Below are 20,313 nucleotides of genomic sequence, written 5' to 3'. Positions count from 1 at the left end.
TGCTGTATTTATAGGGTGCTGACATCATCAGTCTTTCCAAAGAAGAATGTGCATCTTTTAGTGTGTTATCCCAGTCTTCAAAATGCCAGTCCTTTCACAGAGAATTGCATACATACACAGCCCCCCACACACACAGCGTTTGCAGAATTCAAACCCCTACCTAACCATGCTATGCTACTTGAGGGAGACGCATTACCACAGTGCGCTATTCGCATTACTGTATGATCTTCCTTCTCCTGCTGTATTTATAGGGTGCTGACATCATCAGTCTTTCCAAAGAGGAAAGTACATCTTTTAGTGTGTTATCCCAGTCTTCAAAAAGGCCACTCCTTTCACAGAGAATTGCATACATACACCCCCCCACCACAGCATTTGCAGGATTCAAACCCCTACCTAATTATGTATGATATTTAAGAGAGACGCATTAGTGCAGCATGCTATTCACATTACTGGATGATCTCACTTCTCCTGCTGTATTTATAGGGTGCTGACATCATCAGTCTTTCCAAAGAGGAAGGTACATCTTTAACTATCCCTCAGTATGGGGGATAACAATATCTGTGCATTAACAGACGCCTAGTTCAGGGTCACATATGCACACTGGCACTGCCAGGTTATGTTCTATAGCATGTTTCATGACCACAGGACTTGTAACACACAACACAAGTAGGGGGTGTATCCATATACATCACAGATACACACACCTCTGGGTTGGTACCACTGCACTAAGCATGACAGGCCATACATATACAACTACCATTGTGCAAAACTGCCTTTTGGTTTGGTGTGTAGTTTAGACCACCCCCCATACCCAGTAACCACACTTGGCTTTCCTGGGAACAGTGTAGGATATGCAGGTCTTCACACACACCATTATAGTGGTTGACTTCAGGTACACCAATATTGACTGGGGATACTACTCAGGCCCTCAACAACATCACCCTACAGCCACTACAATTTGTAAATCCATGTGCTATGGCACAACCAGTCACCACACCCACAAGGGGGAATACATATTGGACCTGATCATCACCAACATGGGGACTCTATGTTCCACACCAAAGGTAGAACCGTCATTGTTAAGATCAGACCATAAACAACTTTCCCTGGACATCCATATCCCATCCCCACCCCCAGCCAAGGAAATCACTGTAAAGAATTTCTCAAAAGCAGACTTTGCACTTGTGAAGACTGTGGGTGGAATACTTCAAAGGCTCCGTGCTGGAGGATAATACAGCCTAATCTGCAGAATCCTTTACAAACGCATTGTATGAGCACCTGCAGGTATGCATTGATCATGCTATCCCAAATAAAACCATGACTCCTCCAAAACAGGAGACCTGTCTGGTTGACCCCAGCCATATATAAGCTGTACAACAGAAGGAGGAAGCTAATACATAACAGAGCAATATCCCACAGACCCACATAGATAATAACCTCTCCTTTGCTAATCACATTGACAGAGTCATTGCAAAGACCTTTATATAGCCCTCCTTATCACATGGGTGTTTGCATGTAGATCATGGGAGGTCATTGTGGCCCTCTACTAGTCATTCATCAGGCCCATGTTTGACTGGAATGCCCCTTTTGGGGTGTACCTTACCCAACACCTGCAGCAACTACAGTGAACACAACAGTACCTCCCCAAGAGAATCATGGGCTACACACAGATGTCCTATGCAGCTCAACTAAAGGATCTCCAGCTCTACTCAGTTGCTTAACGCCTACTCAGAGGTGATCTATGCCTGCCGTACGCAGCCATTTCAAACCCAGAAGTAATGGACATGCTCCACCTCATAACATCCAAGACCCTTAGAGCTACACACTCCAGGGACTTAAACCTCAGCACAAAAATAAATAGGACATGCTGCAGGGACAGATTCATTACCCCAAGGCTCCCCTCACTCTGGAATTGAATCCCAATTAAAGTTAGACATAGCCCCTCACCAACCCTCTTCCAGCGAAATACAGCCGCATGGATGGGAAATTACAAATTCACCCCTGGGATCTCCACTGTGTCCCTGCTTGACAGAGGCACAGCAAACTAGCCTTAAAGGGTGCCTTCTGTGACCTACTTTACAGAGGCACAGTAGGCTACTCTACTGGGGAGGTGGACACCAAATCCACTCTGCCTAGGCTTATGAATTCCCTAGGGCAGACAGCCTAGTATTGACCTCTGCACCTATGTTTATGTTCGGGATGCACAATATTTGTTGCTGCTACTGTTTGCAGGTCTTTATTGCCGTAGCTTTCCCAGTTTCTATGAACAACTTGTGTATCTGCGTAACATGTTTGATCATGACAGGGTTCCAGTATATTAATATATGTGTCTGTTGTCATTTAACTGTGTGCACAGGGCAGATTGCTGGATCACGGGAGGTTCCTGTCTTAACACATACAACTGCCAGATATGTGTGACTGACTGCTATACTCAGACATGGCCCAAGTGTGTGAGCATGCCCAGTTCAGGCTTTCCATGGTTTGTTGCCTGACATAGGTCTCATTTATCCAAGTGTGTGAGCATGCCCAGTGTGACCTTTCCATATGTTGTGATCTGGAGTCCACTACATTTCTGGTTGTGTGTGAACATGACCAATATTAACATTTATACTGTGTGTGTTGGAAGTCATGTTGTGTTCTTACTGCCAGACTTCTTTGTGTCATAACTCAACAGAGATTATGCTGTGCCTGCAGGGTTTCCATGTGATAGTTTGCAAAGACTTGGCAACATTCTCTCATACTGGCTGAGCACTTCAATACTGTCATGGTGTAGTGGTTCAGTACTTTCACTGTAATGCACAGTATCATGGGTTTGAATCCCATCATTGCTTTAAATGTTCATACTGAGCAGATCAGACTGGTTAAGGACCAGTTATGAGCATGTTGCATTTTGTTCAGCTATGGCCTACTTAAACCAGACTTGTCTGACATTGCTGTGTATTCACCAACTTGGGTGGACATTGCCAAACATTACTCCACATTGACCACAGTTGTACTAGTTGGTGTGTGTGATTCTGTTCATAGGTTCATACTAGGCTATCTGTCCTAGGGCATTTATAATCCTAGCCAGAGTGTGTTTGGCTTTCAACACACATTTTAAGTGGAGTTTGCCATGACATTTTTCAAGGTTATTATACTGTGCCTCTGTCTAACAGTGACATAGAAGTGATACCCAGGGTAAACCTACAATCTCCCATCCACTCATCAAGATTCCTCTTGAAGAGAGTCAATGAGGGACTCTGGCTAAGCTGGAGTGGGAGTTTACTCAAGAGTGGGGGGAGCTCTGGGTTATGAATCTGTCACTCCAGCATGTCCTATTTATTTCAGTCCTGAGGTTCAGGTCTCTTGAGTGTGTAGCTTGATGGGATTCTGATTTTCCAAGGTGCAGCATGTCCATTGATCCCAGGTTGGACATGGCTTTATACATCAGACACAGATTGCCTCTGGGCAGGCGGTATGCCACTGAGTGGAGCTGCAGTTTCTTTAACTGGGCAGCGAATGGCATGTGTTTGAGCCCTTTGATCCTCTTGGTGAGGTACTTTTGTGGTCTTTCCAGCTGCTGCAGGTGTCTGATAAGGTACATCCCACAAGGGGCATTGTACTCCATTATGGGCCTGATGAGGGATGAGTTAAGAGGCATGATGACCTCCCCTGATGTAGATGTGAATACCTTCATGATTAGGTGGGCTATATGAAATGTTTTTCTAAACACTTTGGCTACGTGGTTATCGAATGAGAGATTGCTATCAGCTTGGGTCCCCAGGTCCCTTATCACTTCTTCCATACTTAATGGGTTACCACCTATGTGGTAATTTGTGGGCACGTAGTTTTTGACAAAGGGGAGGACTATACACTGTTTTGCATTTAGCTTGAGGACATGGCTCTGGCAAGGGTTGTCTGTGTCTATGAGGCCCTTTTGTAGGATGCATGTGTCAGCTGGAGGGTTGATTATGGCACCCAGTTTGCAGTCATCTGCAAACTTGTTCACCAACAGTCCTTCTGTGTTGGCCTGTACCTCTGAGAAATATACACCAAACAAGGGAGGTCCCAGGACTGAGCCTTGTGGGATGCCACTTGTAGCTGGTTTGGGGTCTGACATGGCTCCAGCATTTCTGACCATGTGGGTTCTGTCCTTGAGCCAGTTTGCAACCCATTTAGTGACATAGGGGTTTATATTGAAGCTAGTGATCTTATCTATGATAACCAAGTGGGGTACTGTATGGAAGGCTTTTGTGAGGTCCAGGTAGGCTGTGTGGACGACCTTCCCCTCGTCAGTGGCCTTGGTGACTGTTTCAAATGACTCAACCAGGTTTAAGAGGCAGGATCTGCCCTTAACAAAGCCAAACTGGGTAGGATCCAGTGTCTGTAGGTCCCCAATATGTTTATTTCTGAGGTCCATGATGATCATTTCCATAGCTTTGCAGACCAAGCTAGTAAGGCTTCTGGGGCGATAGTTTGCAGTATCCACTGAGGCACCACCTTTGTGGAGAGGGACCACTGTTGCTGTATACTGCTCTTTGGGTACATATCCTGTGGTAAGGCTGAGATTGAACAGTGGTTTTATGTTTGCGTTCAATTCTTCTTGGGGTTCATGTTGGACACAGGCCAGGACACCATCTGGTCCCATTGATGCTGTGTGTTTTGCTTTGGAGAGGCTGACTGTTACCTGAGCATCTGTGATGTTAGGGGGCCAGCACTCTGCTGGGTTAGATATTTGCCTTTTTGGTGGGGAGAGGGGGGAGAAATTTGCACTGAACCTGTCAGCTCAGATGTTGGCAATGTCTGTGGGTATGGTGTATTGTTTGTCATTTTGGACTACTTCTGAGCATATCTGGGGATTCCCACACAGGTTACTACCATAAGTAAAGAATGCGTTGTGATTATCCTTGGTGTCCTGTACAATTTTGATCTCAAAGATGGCCTTAGACGATCTTATGTGTAGCTGTAGTTTTTCAATGATACTGATCAGAGATGCCTTCCCTTTTTGGGATTTTGATCTATCATATAGTAGCTTCCTCCTTGTATTGTATGGTTTGTTTATGGCTAGGGTCCACCGGAGAGGATGCCTGGCTTTGGAGGATTGGGTCTTGGTTTTATTTGGGATTGCATGATCCATGCATTCCTGAAGGTGTTCATAGAATGCGTTTATAAAGGTTTATGAGGTCTGGGCCATATTTTCCGCAGGCACAGTGGCTGTGAAGGATTCCACCTCAGTTTTGAGGAGTGTGACATTTGCTTTAGTGAATAATTTTCACTGTGTTTTTCTGGCCAGGGCTGGGATCGGGATGTGACTATCCAGTGAGATTACTCTCTGGCCTGATCTTACCAGTGAGGGATACACTTCTGGTCTTGGGCATAGAGTCCCCATGTTGGTGATGATCAGGTCCAGTATGTTTTCCCCTGTTGTGGGAGTGGTAGCAAGTTGTTCCATAGCATTTTGGTTTATACATTCTGGGAACCTTTGGGCTAGGGTGTTGGGGCTAGGGTAATGCTCCCAGTCTATGTTTGGGTAGTTGAAGTCGCCCAATATAATGGTGTTTGGGGAGACCTTCATATTTTCATGTGTTCTCCAGTAGGCCAAGTGTGGTTCCTGGGTTTAGGAGGGTGGTCTGTAGCAGGCTATGAACTGGAAGGCAGTTTTAGCCACTGTTAGTTGCACATGGATAGTCTCCGATGCTTCATGCTGTGCCACCAACCTGGGGGTGTGGGTATCTCTGAAAAATATTGTTACTCACCCTCCTTTTGTAGTTTGTTCCATGTTTTGCAGCTATAAAGCATGATATGAGGTGTAACCTGTTAATGCTAGGGTGCTCTTGGGAGCCTTGAACCAGGTTTTTGTTACTGCACAGATATCAACATTTTCCATGCTGAGGAGAGTTTGGAGTGTGTGCATCTTGCACTTTAGACTTCTGGCATTGAGTAGCATTACTTATGGTTTCTTATCCCTTGTGATACCTATGGAGGTGGGTTTGTGTTTTGAGCCTTACCTAAAAAAGGCACTATGGGGGTGACAAGAGCCTTTGGCAATATCCAAAAGGCCACAGGTGATAGGTGAAATCCATTCCTAGCGAAGCATCATGTCTTGTCGAGCATGTCTTCCCAGGCTGACAGGCATTGTATCCCCTTTCACTGACACCAATACTTAAGCCAATTGATGTAATTGATCACTTGACTTCATATTGTGGCCTCATGTTTGGTGAGGGTAGGATGATACTCAAGGTCATCAAGTTTGCGTATACTACATGGTGGTAAATGCTGTTTAGCACTACCTTACATTGCTTAACACATGGCAATCATGCCTCAGGTGGTGCTGCAGGGCTGCCTATGTCAGATGCACATACTGCACTCCCTATACATGTTTGGAAACAGGTAGTGTCAAGTTAGGCATCCCTTTTACTATATATGCGAGTCACAGAGAGGTATCATTCCAGGGTTCCTACTGAGCCAGTGTATGTGCTATGCGTTGCCTCTTTGCCAAGGCCAAGGCATACTGGGCATGCCTCCTTCTGCCTACTGGGGCAGGCTCAGGTTGTTCCTCCTCCGAGTCATGCTCTGCCTGTGATGGCCTTGGCACTGGTGGGGGGCTGTTTGGCCCAGGCCTATGCTGGTCCTGCTGCAGCTGTTTTCGCAGAATCATATTATGTAGCATAGCACATACCATGACAATTTGGGTACATGTAATTGGTGAGTATTGCATGGCTCCACCAGATGTGTCCAGGCACCGGAACCGTGACTTGAGCAACCCAAACACATGCTCGATTACATTTCGTGTTTGTGCGTGTGCCTCATTATGGCGTTCCTGTTGAGGTGTGTGTGCATTTCTGATGGGTGTCATCAGCCACAGCTTCAGTGCATAGTCAGCATCCCCCACTAAGTGACCATGTGGGATGTCCCCATTGGCAAATATCTGGTACAGCTGCATCAGATGCCAGATATGGGAATCATGGTAGCTTCCAGGGCAGCCAGCGCACACATTCATTATTATGCCCTGGGCATCACACACGACCTGGCAGTTGATGGAGAGGAAGCCGTTGCAGTTAATGTAGGCCCTACCACGCTCACCGGCTGGTGCTTTGATGCGTATATGCGTGCAGTCTATTGCACCCACTACCTCAGGGTATTCTGCTATTTGCTGGAAGAGACGCATATTGCTGGCCAATACCTCACGGGAATTGGGGAAATATACATGATCACCGACATGTGCTGACATGGCATCCAGGAACTGGTGCAGTACCCTGTATGCTGATGCCTGTGATATCCCCATCATATCACCAGTTGATCTCTGAAAGGTACCTGTTGCTAGTATTCTTAGGCCAACACATACGTTGGTTTCCACTGGGATGAGCTCCCCTCTGTTGGTTCTGTGTGTGAGGTGTGGCCTGCACAGCTCAACAATTTGCTGCAGGAGGTCTCTGTCCACTCTATAGCGCTCCACTATCTCCAGCTCATGTAACTCCTAGTAGGTGACCCTGGGCCTGTACACTCTTCTCTGTCTCCTCATTGTGGGTTGTCCGGCAGCATTTGCAATGTCACCACCCTAAGCATGTTGCATATGTCGCCTTATAACAGCAATGGCAGCCCCTAGCATTTTTTGTCTGAGTGTAGCTTTTTCAGTTTTCACTTCTAGTAGCTTACTCCAGTGTTGCAGTGTCTCTTGAGAGAAACAAACTGCACTGTTGTTTGCAGAGTTTTAAGTGCTGGGCTGGGCTAGTGTTCTGCCTGTGTAATTGCCTGATTCTGATTGTTTGCACCTGCTAGCTCTATTAGTATTCCCTGGTAGCTTCCTACTATTTGTTGTGCTTCCTTTTTCCTTTCTGTTTCCTTGGGGGAGCGACGCACATACAAGCGGAAACACACTCACAGCAGCTCACACATGCTTAGACGGACTAAAACTTGCTTATTCGGGTTAAAATGCACGCACACCAGTGCAAACACACTTACAGGTCTTCCAACAGCCTTATACATCCTTACTCCAGCTTAAACGCGCGCACTCACTCTTCCACATGCGCACTCTGTCTTACTCGAGTTTACAGGCACGCACACACACGCATACCCGCTCAGCAAGAAACTTTGGTGTTATTCACAGTATACACCTTCCATTTCTTGGCTTTCCCTGGCCTACCTGTTCACACACCTCTTTCCATGATGTCTAACTGACAGCTAACACATGCCAGTCTGCTCCAATGAGCTTCACTACTTTCATACATACCCCCCTTGTGATGTCACCTATCTCCTACTCTGTTCCTCCCCATATCCAACTCCTACACTCCACTGACTGTGCTCATTTGCTATGTAGAAGTGTGATTCACTATGCTAACACTCATTTGCATAGGATTGCCTACTAATGCTTGGTTACATGTCTTAGACTGGGCTTCTCCCCTTAGCAACCCCTACTCGGAGGCCATGTTGTCTTCAGCCTGCTATTCTCTTACATTGTCACTTAACAATTTTCATAAATTCTACATTTGTGGCTTTTATGCTCTTATTTTATGATTTTTATAGCGCACCCTGTTTGTGCGGCACTGTGCTACGCTTAAACATCGGAAATTGCCGAAAAAAAAATTCTTTTTATTTTAATTTTGCATCTGGGAAACTTTCCAATGGCCGTATATTTGGCCATTGGCATGCTTCCTCAACCATATGCGACCTTTATTTGGACCTGACAAGGCTCCATTGTGCTATTTACAGAACGGTACTCAGTTGTCAACTGAGTACATTTCTGCAGCTAACACGTCTCCTACTCGGACAGGTTTGTGCTTCCTGGATCGCAAATTTACCTCATTTGCATGCCTTTCGGCTGCAAGTGAGGTAATTTGCATATCCCAGCCCTGTCCGTGTAGGAAACATTTTAGGAGCTCTCTTACACGCCCCTGCAGGCTGTTCCTGGATCGCTTGTCGAACATGATGGCTGCATGGAGTCTTACTCTACTCGTAGACTCCGTGCAAGCCATTGTGAATCCGGCCCCTTGTGTTTTCCTTCTGTGTTTCTGGCAGCCATCTTGTGTTGGTAAGGCCTATCTCCTCTGCTAGTGAGAGTAGCATAGCTCACTGGACCTTGTCTGGCACAAGATGATAAATAAAGCAGGGAGTAGCAGGATAGGCGGGATTTCTGTGTTATAAGAACCTTCTATTTTTGTGGTATTTAAACCCTGTGTTTGAGCTGGTTTGGGCCTGCTTGCACATCACACACCACAGCTGCACTGCTTTTTACTCATTGCAAGGTATTCCAGCTACAAATTTTCACTTAGTAGCACTTGTATGATGAACTAGTAGTACTGCTCTTAGACCTTCCACCCTTTGCACCCTTAGCTCTCTCTGGCCTCTCTCCCTCAGATTCTGACAAACATGGATGGACCATTTCCTATTGTTTTTCCTTTTATTCTGGTTAATATGGGCATCCTGAGACAGTGTAGCAACTGTGTCATGTACACTGACAACCCTCTGCTACTACCACCTAGAAACACAATTTTGGAGATGCAACTACATTAAGAACCTAGAGTCTATACTCCCTCCCTCAGAAGCCAGTATGTCTATGCAACACACAACCACATATGCAGAGGTCCTCAACAAAAACATACCCAAACAAACGAGATATCTGAGGCAAAAGCATGCAAACTCCACTGCCCACTACACCAAACACCACACATAGTCCACACACCTAAGGTCTAAACATAAACTCAACATATTAGTCATAGAAGACTCCATTGTGAGACACATAGATGTGCACCCCACCAAGCTGGATAAGGAGAATGAAAGTCATGGTTAGTTGTTTGTCAGGTGACAGAATCCGCCATATCACCCATGCACTCAAGTCTGTCAATAACAGGTACTGTTATGATGCTGTCATAGTCCATGTTGGCATGAATGACTTGAAATGTACCTCCTTGGACTATATGATGAGAGACATGATAGGAATATGTGTCCCAGGAAGGTATGTTCCTAGTAATAAGCAGCATTTTACCATCACCCAGAATGATGCGTCAATACAAACAGAAAATAATTGACTTTAACAATTGGATTAATTTCTGGTGTAATTCCAAGGGGATCCAATACCTGACAACCTGGCCAGACATGATTGAGAGACCACAATTCTTTGCCAGAGATGGCCTGCATCTATCTCCTTTGAGCTTCAGGCTTCTGGCAAAGGCTCTTGCTTCCCCCATAGTGCCTTTTTTAGGCAATGCTATGAGTTCAAAACTACCAACATGAAAATTTCATCAAAACACAAATTAAAGGTCATGCTGCTAAATGCTAGGACTCTAAACATGAAACTGCACTTTTTGCAAGCATTCTTAACCCTGGAAGATGCTGACATTTGTGCAGTTACAGAAACCTGGTTTAAAGCGACATAGAGCACCCCAGCAATGCCAGGTTACTCATCCTATCATACATCCAGAACCCAAACCTTTCCAATGATTTTAATTTCAAAATACATTTCAAGGTGCTGTGTTAATTTAATCCTGGATACACATAAGCATTCATTTTAAACTGCCAGATTAACAAATTAGTGAAATTATTTAAATAGGTAATGTTCATTTGTAGTAGATTAGATGGCTTATACTAGAATTCAGAAGGAATTATTTTAATGTGTTTTTGTGAATTATGTCTTTAAATGAAGGTTAGGATGTGATGTCATCAGTTTTAAATTTACATTCTTATTTAAATGGCAAAATCAGTTTATGTAATTGTCTGAAGAAGTTTACTCACATCGGTGGACAAAAACACTAACAAATAAATCTTTGAAAATTCTGGAGTTTTGCTTTTTGCCTTCTGTTTAAGTTTTAAACTCAGACAGCAACTTGCAGCATGATTAGGCACCCTATTCAACCAAAGCCTGAGTGCTGGCTTAGTTCCAGCTGAGTGAAGGACAGCCACTGTCATCCCTTTGCACAATGGTGGAGCATACACCAATCCAGGAAATTATAGACCCGTCAGCCTAACTAGCCTGACCTGCAAGGCAATGGAATGGAATATCATGGACTCATTACCAAGGACATTGGCAATCTCCAAGCATTCAATCCCACACAGTTTGGTTTCATCAAGGGTAGGTCATGCCTATTAAACTTGGACGACTTCTTTGAGACAGTAACCAAAGCTATGGATGAGGGGAAGATGGTGCACACTGCCTAAATTGACCTGGCCAAGGCATTCGATACAAGGAATCAGTCTGTATATTACCAGATGGGTAGCAAACTGGCTCACTGGTAGAACCTACCTAGTCAAAATAGGGGAAGCCACCTCAAGCAGTAGACCCATAACAAGAGGTGTACCCCAGGGATCAGTCTTGCTGCCTCTGTTGTTTGGGATATATTTTTATGAGGTGCAGGCCAAAACCAGGGGCTATGGCTGACCAGTTATGCAGATGACTGCAAGCTGGGCACTGTCATCAATTCCCCTAGTGATGTGCACATCATCCTAGAGGGTCTCACCCAAACAAATGACTGGTGCCAGAAACATGGCCTCAAACTGAATGCCAAAAAAATGCATCATCATTCCCTTTGGGGAGAGTAACGTCCCCACAAATTATCACATTAATAACATGGTCCTAAGCACGCAGTTAATAGTGAGGGATGTAGGCACCTAGGTTGATAGCAAACTGACTTTTGACCACCATATTGTCTCTGTTGTATGGAAAGCTTTCTACATGACTCATCTCATTAGTAAGGGTATCTCATCCTGAGACAAGGTGGTCATAGACTTTCCTGCATTCTTCCCTTACAAGATACATTATTGAGTCCAATGCCCCTTTTGGCATGTACCTCAAAAATCATATCCAGCAGCTGGAGAGACCACAGAGGTTCCTCACCAGAAGAATCCAGGGCCTCAAACATCTACCCTACACAAATAGGCTAAAGACCCTGTCCCTCTACTCAGTCTCCTACAGACTCCTCAGAGGTGACCTCTGTCTGGCATACAAAGTGATCTGAGATCCCGCTTTGATGGGACTGCTGCATATCCGCAAGTCAAGCTCCACCAGGTAACCTACTTGCGTGACCTCAACCTGGTCTGTGACATCAAGAGGACTTGTCGGCTGGACAGATTTTGTCTCACAGAGACTTCCCTTTCTGTGGAATAGACTCCCTCTTCATGTCAAGCAGAGTACCTCATTAACCCTTTTTAAGAGCAATCTGGATAACTAGATGGGGAACAGAAAAAAACACCCCTGGGATTCCATCTTTGTCCCTGCCGGACAGGGTCATCACGTGCAGACTTGTCAGAAAAAAGGATAAATTCTTGACTAGGCTTGTAAGGGCCTCAGGGCTAATAGCCTAGTAGCATCCTAGGATCCTATGATCCTATGACTACCTGTTGAGATACAAAACATATTGCTGCCTGACAGCAACAACAAATACAGTAGCTACAGAATTTGGCCATACTGATTAGATGACACAGAACATAATACATCAGTGACTGATGAAGACAAATATAGGGTACATGTAGAATGTGGGTCATATCTATATAAAAGCATGAATAGAGGAAGAGACAGAATGCTAAAAGGGTTAACAATGCTTTCTGTAAAGGGTTCCATCTACAGAAAACTCATTTACAAAAGAGCTATAATTAGGGATGTGAAAAAACAATAATCATGCTTAATAAAATAAGAATAAATAATATACAGGGATACAAATATACATGTACATTAATGGCAAAGGAAATAAAGTCAAGCGGCAGCTGTGAGATAAAATTAAGGCGTCAAAGTATATGGGGAAAAAGTAACATTATCAGTTATTTTGTCCACTGATATATTCCATAGAAACCTGACAAGAACTTTAAGTGTAAAATCATATAACAATGAAAGGAAAATTTGGAAAAGTATATTTTTGGAACATTGGAAAATCTTTTAGACAAGAAACCTCTGCATTGGAAAGAAATTTGAGATTTAAAATTTAAATTGGTTGTATGCTTGAATTCTTGATATGTGAATGTTATCATCAGATACTAGGTAAATATTCTGTAGAGGAGAAAAGCATATCCATGAGAACACTCACACACACACACACACACACACACACACACACACACACACACACACACACACACACACACACACACACACACACACACACACACACACACACACACACACACAAACGCACACACATGCACACACATACACACACACACACACACACTCACACATGCGCACGCACCTGCGCACACAAAGACACAGACACACATAAATCACACAGGCACACCCAAACACACACACACACACACACACACACACACACATGTACATACACACACTTGGGCACACAAAGACACACACACGCACTGAGACACTAAATTTTATGCAGAAAATGGATGCTATATTTTTCTGCAAATTACACAGCAAAAGCTGAAATTCAATTTAAATAGATTTGCTGTAGTTTTATTTTACTTAGAGGATAGAGTTTTCTAAACAGATCATTACTTTAATAAGCCAGCTGTTCTGTAACCAATTACAAATACAAAGTATTAGAATTTGTTAGACAGTGGGGGTTACAAGCTGAGAGACCATTATGCTGTTCGTTTATTGCACTGATAACAGCTTATTGATCTTTTTCATTGTCTGCCTTGTAATGTAATCACACACTGCATCCCTTTGTAACAGGTAGTGCCTTCCAAATGATTGAGTTTAACAACATGATTTAATCATTTTATTATTTACAGCTTTATCGTCTAAGATGGTATGCTTGACTCACACTTCTAATGGTTGTTAGACTCTTGCAGGTATATTCTTCTAATAGGAATCCTTATTAAAGAAATACCCAGAAATAAAACAAAGAGAACAAAACATTGCTTTATCAGTCTTGTTATCTGTACCAATGCTCTCAGTTACAGTTCCTTGCCATAGCTGTCAAACTGCATCCAAAAATGCTGCTTTCAGTGAGATACATATTTAATCTTGTAGCTCAGCATTTCATATTAGTTTGGGAGTAGAGGACTTTGCCCCTGGCCTTACCTCTCTGCCTAGCTATAGTAGACTATAAGAATAAAAGAGGGCTGGAAGTTATGTGTGACAGATAAAGGGTTAGGATGATCTTGGGGGTACTTAAGTGTGGGTTGCTGTATTTTTGACCTCTGCCATGGTGAGGTTGCCATAAACGACCTCCCTTCTCTTTTTCTAGATAAAACATTTATGTGTTAATATAAATAAGCTGCTTGTTTTTTTTACATCATTTGGCTTAACATCCTCTGAGTTTATGAGGAGATATACAGGCATGTACTGAACTGCTCCCTCTTGCCATTGCACTATATTCCTTGTGCCAAAACAGGGGAGTGATTGGGGTACCCAGAGCAAGGTTTCTTGAATACTGCACTGGGAGGAACAAAGTAACTATTGAAAGAAATATTCAGGCATGGACAGTCCTAAAACAGGATTCAAGATATACTGGACTATGTAGTTTCTGATGAGAGCTATCAATCATGCTGCCTGGAATTTAGCTATCAGCAGAGGTTACGTTAAACATTGAATTTTGACTTTGCACTCATTACTAATTTGTAAAATATTGTGGCTGTTTACAAAGCTTATAGTGGGGGTTCATATTTGCAATGAAGCTTGTGAAATGTTAGAATAACTAATAAATATGCATGTTATTCGAAACTGAACCGATTTGTTTCAATGCTCTAATAAATGATAAAGCTTGGTTTGGTCACAAGGCAACTTGGAGGTGTGTAATTTTATCTGGTGTGCAGGGACATTCTCAAAGGACAAGTGTTGTATTACATATGTGCGCACATAAGCTTATTTATTACTTGCACTGAAAAAGAACAAATAGCATGCAGTTTGCCGTTGCAGTAAATTGTCTTTTAAATAACATTGAGAGAAATGAAGAAAACAGCATAATAATTCAGTTTATAGAACAGAGTCCATAAATCTAGACTGCATAAACAAGTTGCCATGATGAACAATAACTTGTCATACACATTTTGTCTGCAATGATAAAAAAGTAGACAGCAATCGATTTATACAGAAAGGCACAAAAAGAGAGAGTGTGATGATCCCTTTTTTTAGGCAAGGCTCAAGTAACAAAAATCTGAGGGTAATACTACTCAATGCCAGAAGTCTAAACCTCAAAATGCACGCACTTGAGGCAATCCTCAGTATGGAGAAAATCGATATATGTGCAGTAACAGAAACCTGGTTTAAGGCTCCAGAGAGCACCCCAGCACTACCAGGCTACAACTCATACCATAGATTTCGGCCACAGAATCCGGACCGAAATACAAAAGGCGGGGGAGTATCCATATTCATCAAGGATACCCATACCTCCAGGTTAGTGGCACAGCACGATGCTTCATAGATTATTCACGTGCAACTAACAACAGGCAAAATTGCAATTCAAATTGCAGCTTGCTACAGATCACCCACCATGTCCCAGTACTCCCATTTCACATTTCTGGAAACACTGGATAGCATAAAGGTCCTACCAAACACCCTAATATTGGGTGATTTCAACTACCCAAACCTTAAGTGGGAGAACTACTCAAGTACTAACTCTCTTGCCCAACATTTCCTAGAATTTATAAACTCAAACGCCCTGGAACAACTGGTCAACACTCCTACCAGAGGTGACAACATATTGGACCTGGTCATCACCAACATGGGCAACCGGTGTTCCAAACCGGAGGTCAACCCCTCGCTCATTAGATCTGACCATAAACAAATCACTTTGGATATCCACATTCCACCCCCACCCCTGGACAATGTAACCACAGTGAAAAACTTTTCAAAAGCAAACTTCACATTACTTAAGACAGAGGTGGAAAGTTTCAAAGCCCCCATGCCAAAGGATAACGCTGTCCAAGCTGCAAAATCCTTTACTAATGCATTCTACGGGCACCTAAGGAATGCATTGATTGTGCTATCCCAAGCAAATTCAAGACTCACTCCTCCAAGAAAAGGAAACCAGTCTGGTGGACCCCTGCCATAAACAAGCTATACAATAGAAGGAGAAAACTAGTGCAGAAAAGAGTAAAATCCCAAGAAGGGAAGACATCCCTGATCAGTATCAGGAAGAAACTATGATCCTTCATAAAATCGTCCAAGGTGAGCTTTGAAAGAAAACTTGCCAAGGACTCCAAAAATAACCACAAGGCATTCTTTAGCTATGTCAAGAAACTAAGTGGCAATGCTCAGATCTGCTTGTAGTTCATGCAGAATGGCACAAAATACACTGAACCAACTGATATTGCCAACATCCTGGCAGACAGGTTCAGTGCAAACTTCACCCCCCTCTCACCCCCAAAAGGGCCCATAACCATACCAGAAGAATGTAGAGCCCCTGAAATCACAGACACTCAGGTTAAAATAGCCCACTCCAAAGCCAAAAACACAGCATCAATGGGACCGGACGGTGTCCCAGGCTGCGTCCTACATGAGCTCAAAGATGAACTAACCCCTCACCTAAACACATTGTTCAAACTCAGCCTCTCCACAGGCTAGGTACCCATAGAGTGGTGCACAGCAATGGTTATTCCACTCCACAAAGGTGGTGCCACAACAGACCCCAGGAATTATTGCCCTATAAGCCTGACTAGCTTGGTCTGCAAGGCTATGGAGCGCATCATCATGGAACTCATTAACAGAGACATTGGGAACCTCCAAACACTGGACCCTACCCAGTTCAGCTTTGGTAAGGGCAGATCATGCCTCCTAAACTTGGTGGACTTCTTTGAGACAATTACCAAGGCTATAGACAAGGGAAAGGTGGTACACACAGCCTACCTAGACCTTTCAAAGGCCTTTGACACCATTCCCTATTCTGGTATTATAGACAAGCTCACCAGCCTGAACATAAACCCCTATGTCACAAGATGGGTTGCTAATTGGCTCTCGGACAGAACCCACATGGTGAAAGTGGCAGAAGCTAGGTCTGACTCTAAACTGGTTACAAGTGGCGTTCTCCAGGGCACAGTCCTAGGACCCCTCCTGTTCGGCATATACTTCTCAGAGGTACAGATAAGCACAGGAGGACAATGGCTGACCAAATTTGCAGATGACTGCAAACTAGGGGCTATAACTGACTCACCAGCTGACACAGACATCCTCCAAAATGGTCTCACTGAGACAGATACCTGGTGTCAAAATCATGGCCTCAAGCTAAATGCCAAAAAGTGCATAGTTATTCCCTTTGGAAATAACAAAGTACCTACAAACTACCACATAGGAGGTAGTCCCCTAAATACGGAAAACATAATAAGGGATCTGGGGATCCAAGTAGATAGTAATCTCTCCTTTGATAATCACATTGCCAAAGTGGTTAGAAAATCCTTCTATGTCGCCCACCTAATCACAAAAAGGTTTGCATCCAGATCAAAAGAGGTCATTGTGTCCCTCTACTCATCACTCATCAGACCCATCATAGAGTACAATGCCCCATTTGGGATGTACCTTACAAGACACCTGCAACAGCTGGAAAGATCACAGAAGTACCTCACCAAGAGGATCACTGGCCTCAAACAGATGCCCTATGCAGCTCAACTGAAGAAACTCCAGCTGTACTCGGTTGCATACCGCCTGCTCAGAGGTGATCTCTGCTGACATACAAGGCCATGTCCTACCTATAATTAATGGACATGCTCCACTAAAGAAAACCTTATCCCCTCAAGCCACATGCTCTAGGGATCTAAACCTCGCCACATCAATAAATAGGACGTGCTGGAGGAACAGATTCCTGTCCCAGAGACTTCCCATGCTTTGCAACAAGATTCCAATCTACATTAGGTAGAGCTGCTCGCTAGCACTCTTCAAGAGAAACCTTAATGAGTGGATGGGAAACAGAAAGTTTACCCCGGGGATCACTTCAGTGGCTCTGCTGGACAGAGGCACAGGAAACTAATCTAAGGGGGTGGCGAAAGCCAACACATTCTGGCTAGGCTTATAAATGCCTTTGGGCAGATAGCCTAGTACCTACCTATGAACCTATGAAGCTATAAGCTAAAAGAAACTCTTTGTTTTCTTCTTCATAGTAGGGAAGCATTAACATTTGGGCTAATATTTTATCTCTGACATATGTTTCCGTACCTAATCCACTGATGGCATATGTGTATTGTTACAAATCTGCAGATGACATCTAATCCTCCTGCCAGAATGTTACATCATTAAAATGGTGCAAGTTGTCTACCCAAATAACTGTGTCCTCCATGACTAAATTGCACATCCTAACTCTGTGATGCTTAAACCTCATCTCCTGTAACAAGTTAGCTAGTACCCTTTTGCATGCTGTCTCCAAATGTACACCACAGCATGTAAAATGTAACAAATCAAGCACTTCCAACATGTCGTAATCCTAACCTTCTCTTTTCCCAAAAAACACTCATATTTATCCTTAACTTAGCCCAGATTTGTTTCTTGGGAGGTGAAATAAGTGTAGCCTGAAAACAACCTCCAAGCTCAAAATGTTTATTACCTTTGCTGGGCTTTCCTGCTTACCCTGAGATAGTGGTACCCTCAACTATTTACACAACTCCAGAAAAAGGGGCACATCTTTTTTACCTGTCTCCTGACCTTCTCCAGTTAGCAGGAAAGTCATCCAATTGGCATGTCTTTGCCAAAATAAAGTTTCCCCTTTAAAAAATATCCAACTGAAGTCAGTCGTGTTCTTGGATGAGGAGCAAGTAAAAAAGGAGGCTCATTGTATAACCTACTTAATCATGGATCAGTGAAACTTGAATCATCTGTACAGCATCATTTAGAAAGGCATATTGATCCTTCACCTCATTTTTATCACTATAATCATTCACTGAATTCCCTTCCGAAAAAAAAGATGATGAATCAGGTGAAATTCACCTGGTCTCTTCCTCATAACCAAATCAAGATGGGAAAACCTGAAGGAATCTACTGGCAGAGATGGTACTCCATCAGTCCTGAATGCAATACCGATAGTGCTGCCAGACAACGATTCTTCCTTGCTACATTTATTTATTCTGTTCACTGTAATACTGCAGCCTTCTCTTCTGAGTTTTGGTCTATGTCAGCTCAGTTAATTTGTTCTTTTTATTAGAATTTTTCTTTTTTTTTTAAAAATTGCAATACCTCCACAGCTTCAGTCCACTCCACCGCCATGCAACAGTTGCTGACAGAGCTACTGAGCTGCCCTAAGCCACAAATAGTCTGGGAACCATTGAGGACTACTCATTCCTGGGTCAGATTTCCTAAGGAGACTTGGTTAACCCCCAGTAAATGGATGCCACCTTATATGTCTATACCTCAAGCCTGATCCAGGCTTGTAGATTGGGCCTTCTGGCTATCAGCCATGTGCTAATCTCCACAGGAACAAGCCAGAGTGTTTGAGAGGAGGACTGCACTAGATGGAACCCCAATGCCTATTGCTCAAGCACAGAACTATTGACCTAGGGACTTTTAAAACAAGAAAGGGGATGGTTTAACTAATAGTCTGACTAAATCCCCTCACAATTAAGCCCAAAAGCCTACCACTTCCTAAGAAATTACCTCTAGCCCATAAATTTCCTGTTTTGTAACATTAAACTCAGCCCAAAAAAACATTTAACCTATTAACTAAAAAATGCACTTACCTTTAGTGTCAAAAGCCTGGTATCTGATACAAAGTACTCCTATTTGTCACTATGGACAAAAACAACAGGTACAGCATATGCTATTATTAGCACTCTAAAGGCTAATACACCCTTTCAATCATTTTGCATATCTGACTCCCCTTTCACTGCAAATAGCACTTCCTCGCATTTGACCAACCTGAGCATACCACTTCCTTTCCTAAAGCTACTCCCTCTAATTTTCCCTCCTTCCTTCCTTATGTACCCTTAGGACACGCTTTCTTAGCACACTCTTCCAGCTGCAGGCATTCAGGACAAATACGTATGCTCAGTAAACGACATTTCTTCAGACTGTACCAAAAATAAAACATCCAAGGTCACAGCCAAGGTATGCATGTTAGACTTGCCTTTTACTCCTCTGCAACCACCTAACAATTTGGATTTATAGTTTCATATTTTCTGTTTATAAAATCTGAACTGAAAACTTGAAGTCATAAATTAGCAAGTGAAAGGGCTTACCCTATTACTGCTGAAAATCAGACCTCACAATCACAGCTGGTCAAGAACTAAGTTCATTCACAAAAATTCTGCACTGATCAAAACAAGTGTTCTGAGGTTGATGATGGGCAGATTACCTGAATGGTTTCACTTGTAAATTAGTTGATTATAGTGCTCCGTAACATTTCTATACCTGTGTTGCTAGACTTCACTCAGGAGTGCTAAGGATTCATTACATTAAGGAGAGCCATGCATTAAGCATGTATTGACACCTTTCTTATCCTTGGTATTATGGAATGTTTTGTTTTCTTATCA

Source organism: Protopterus annectens, chromosome 2.part1, assembly GCF_019279795.1.
Source record: "Protopterus annectens isolate FY-2018-M chromosome 2.part1, PAN1.0, whole genome shotgun sequence".
NCBI lineage: Eukaryota > Metazoa > Chordata > Ceratodontiformes > Protopteridae > Protopterus > Protopterus annectens.
This window is presented reverse-complemented; position numbering follows the sequence as displayed.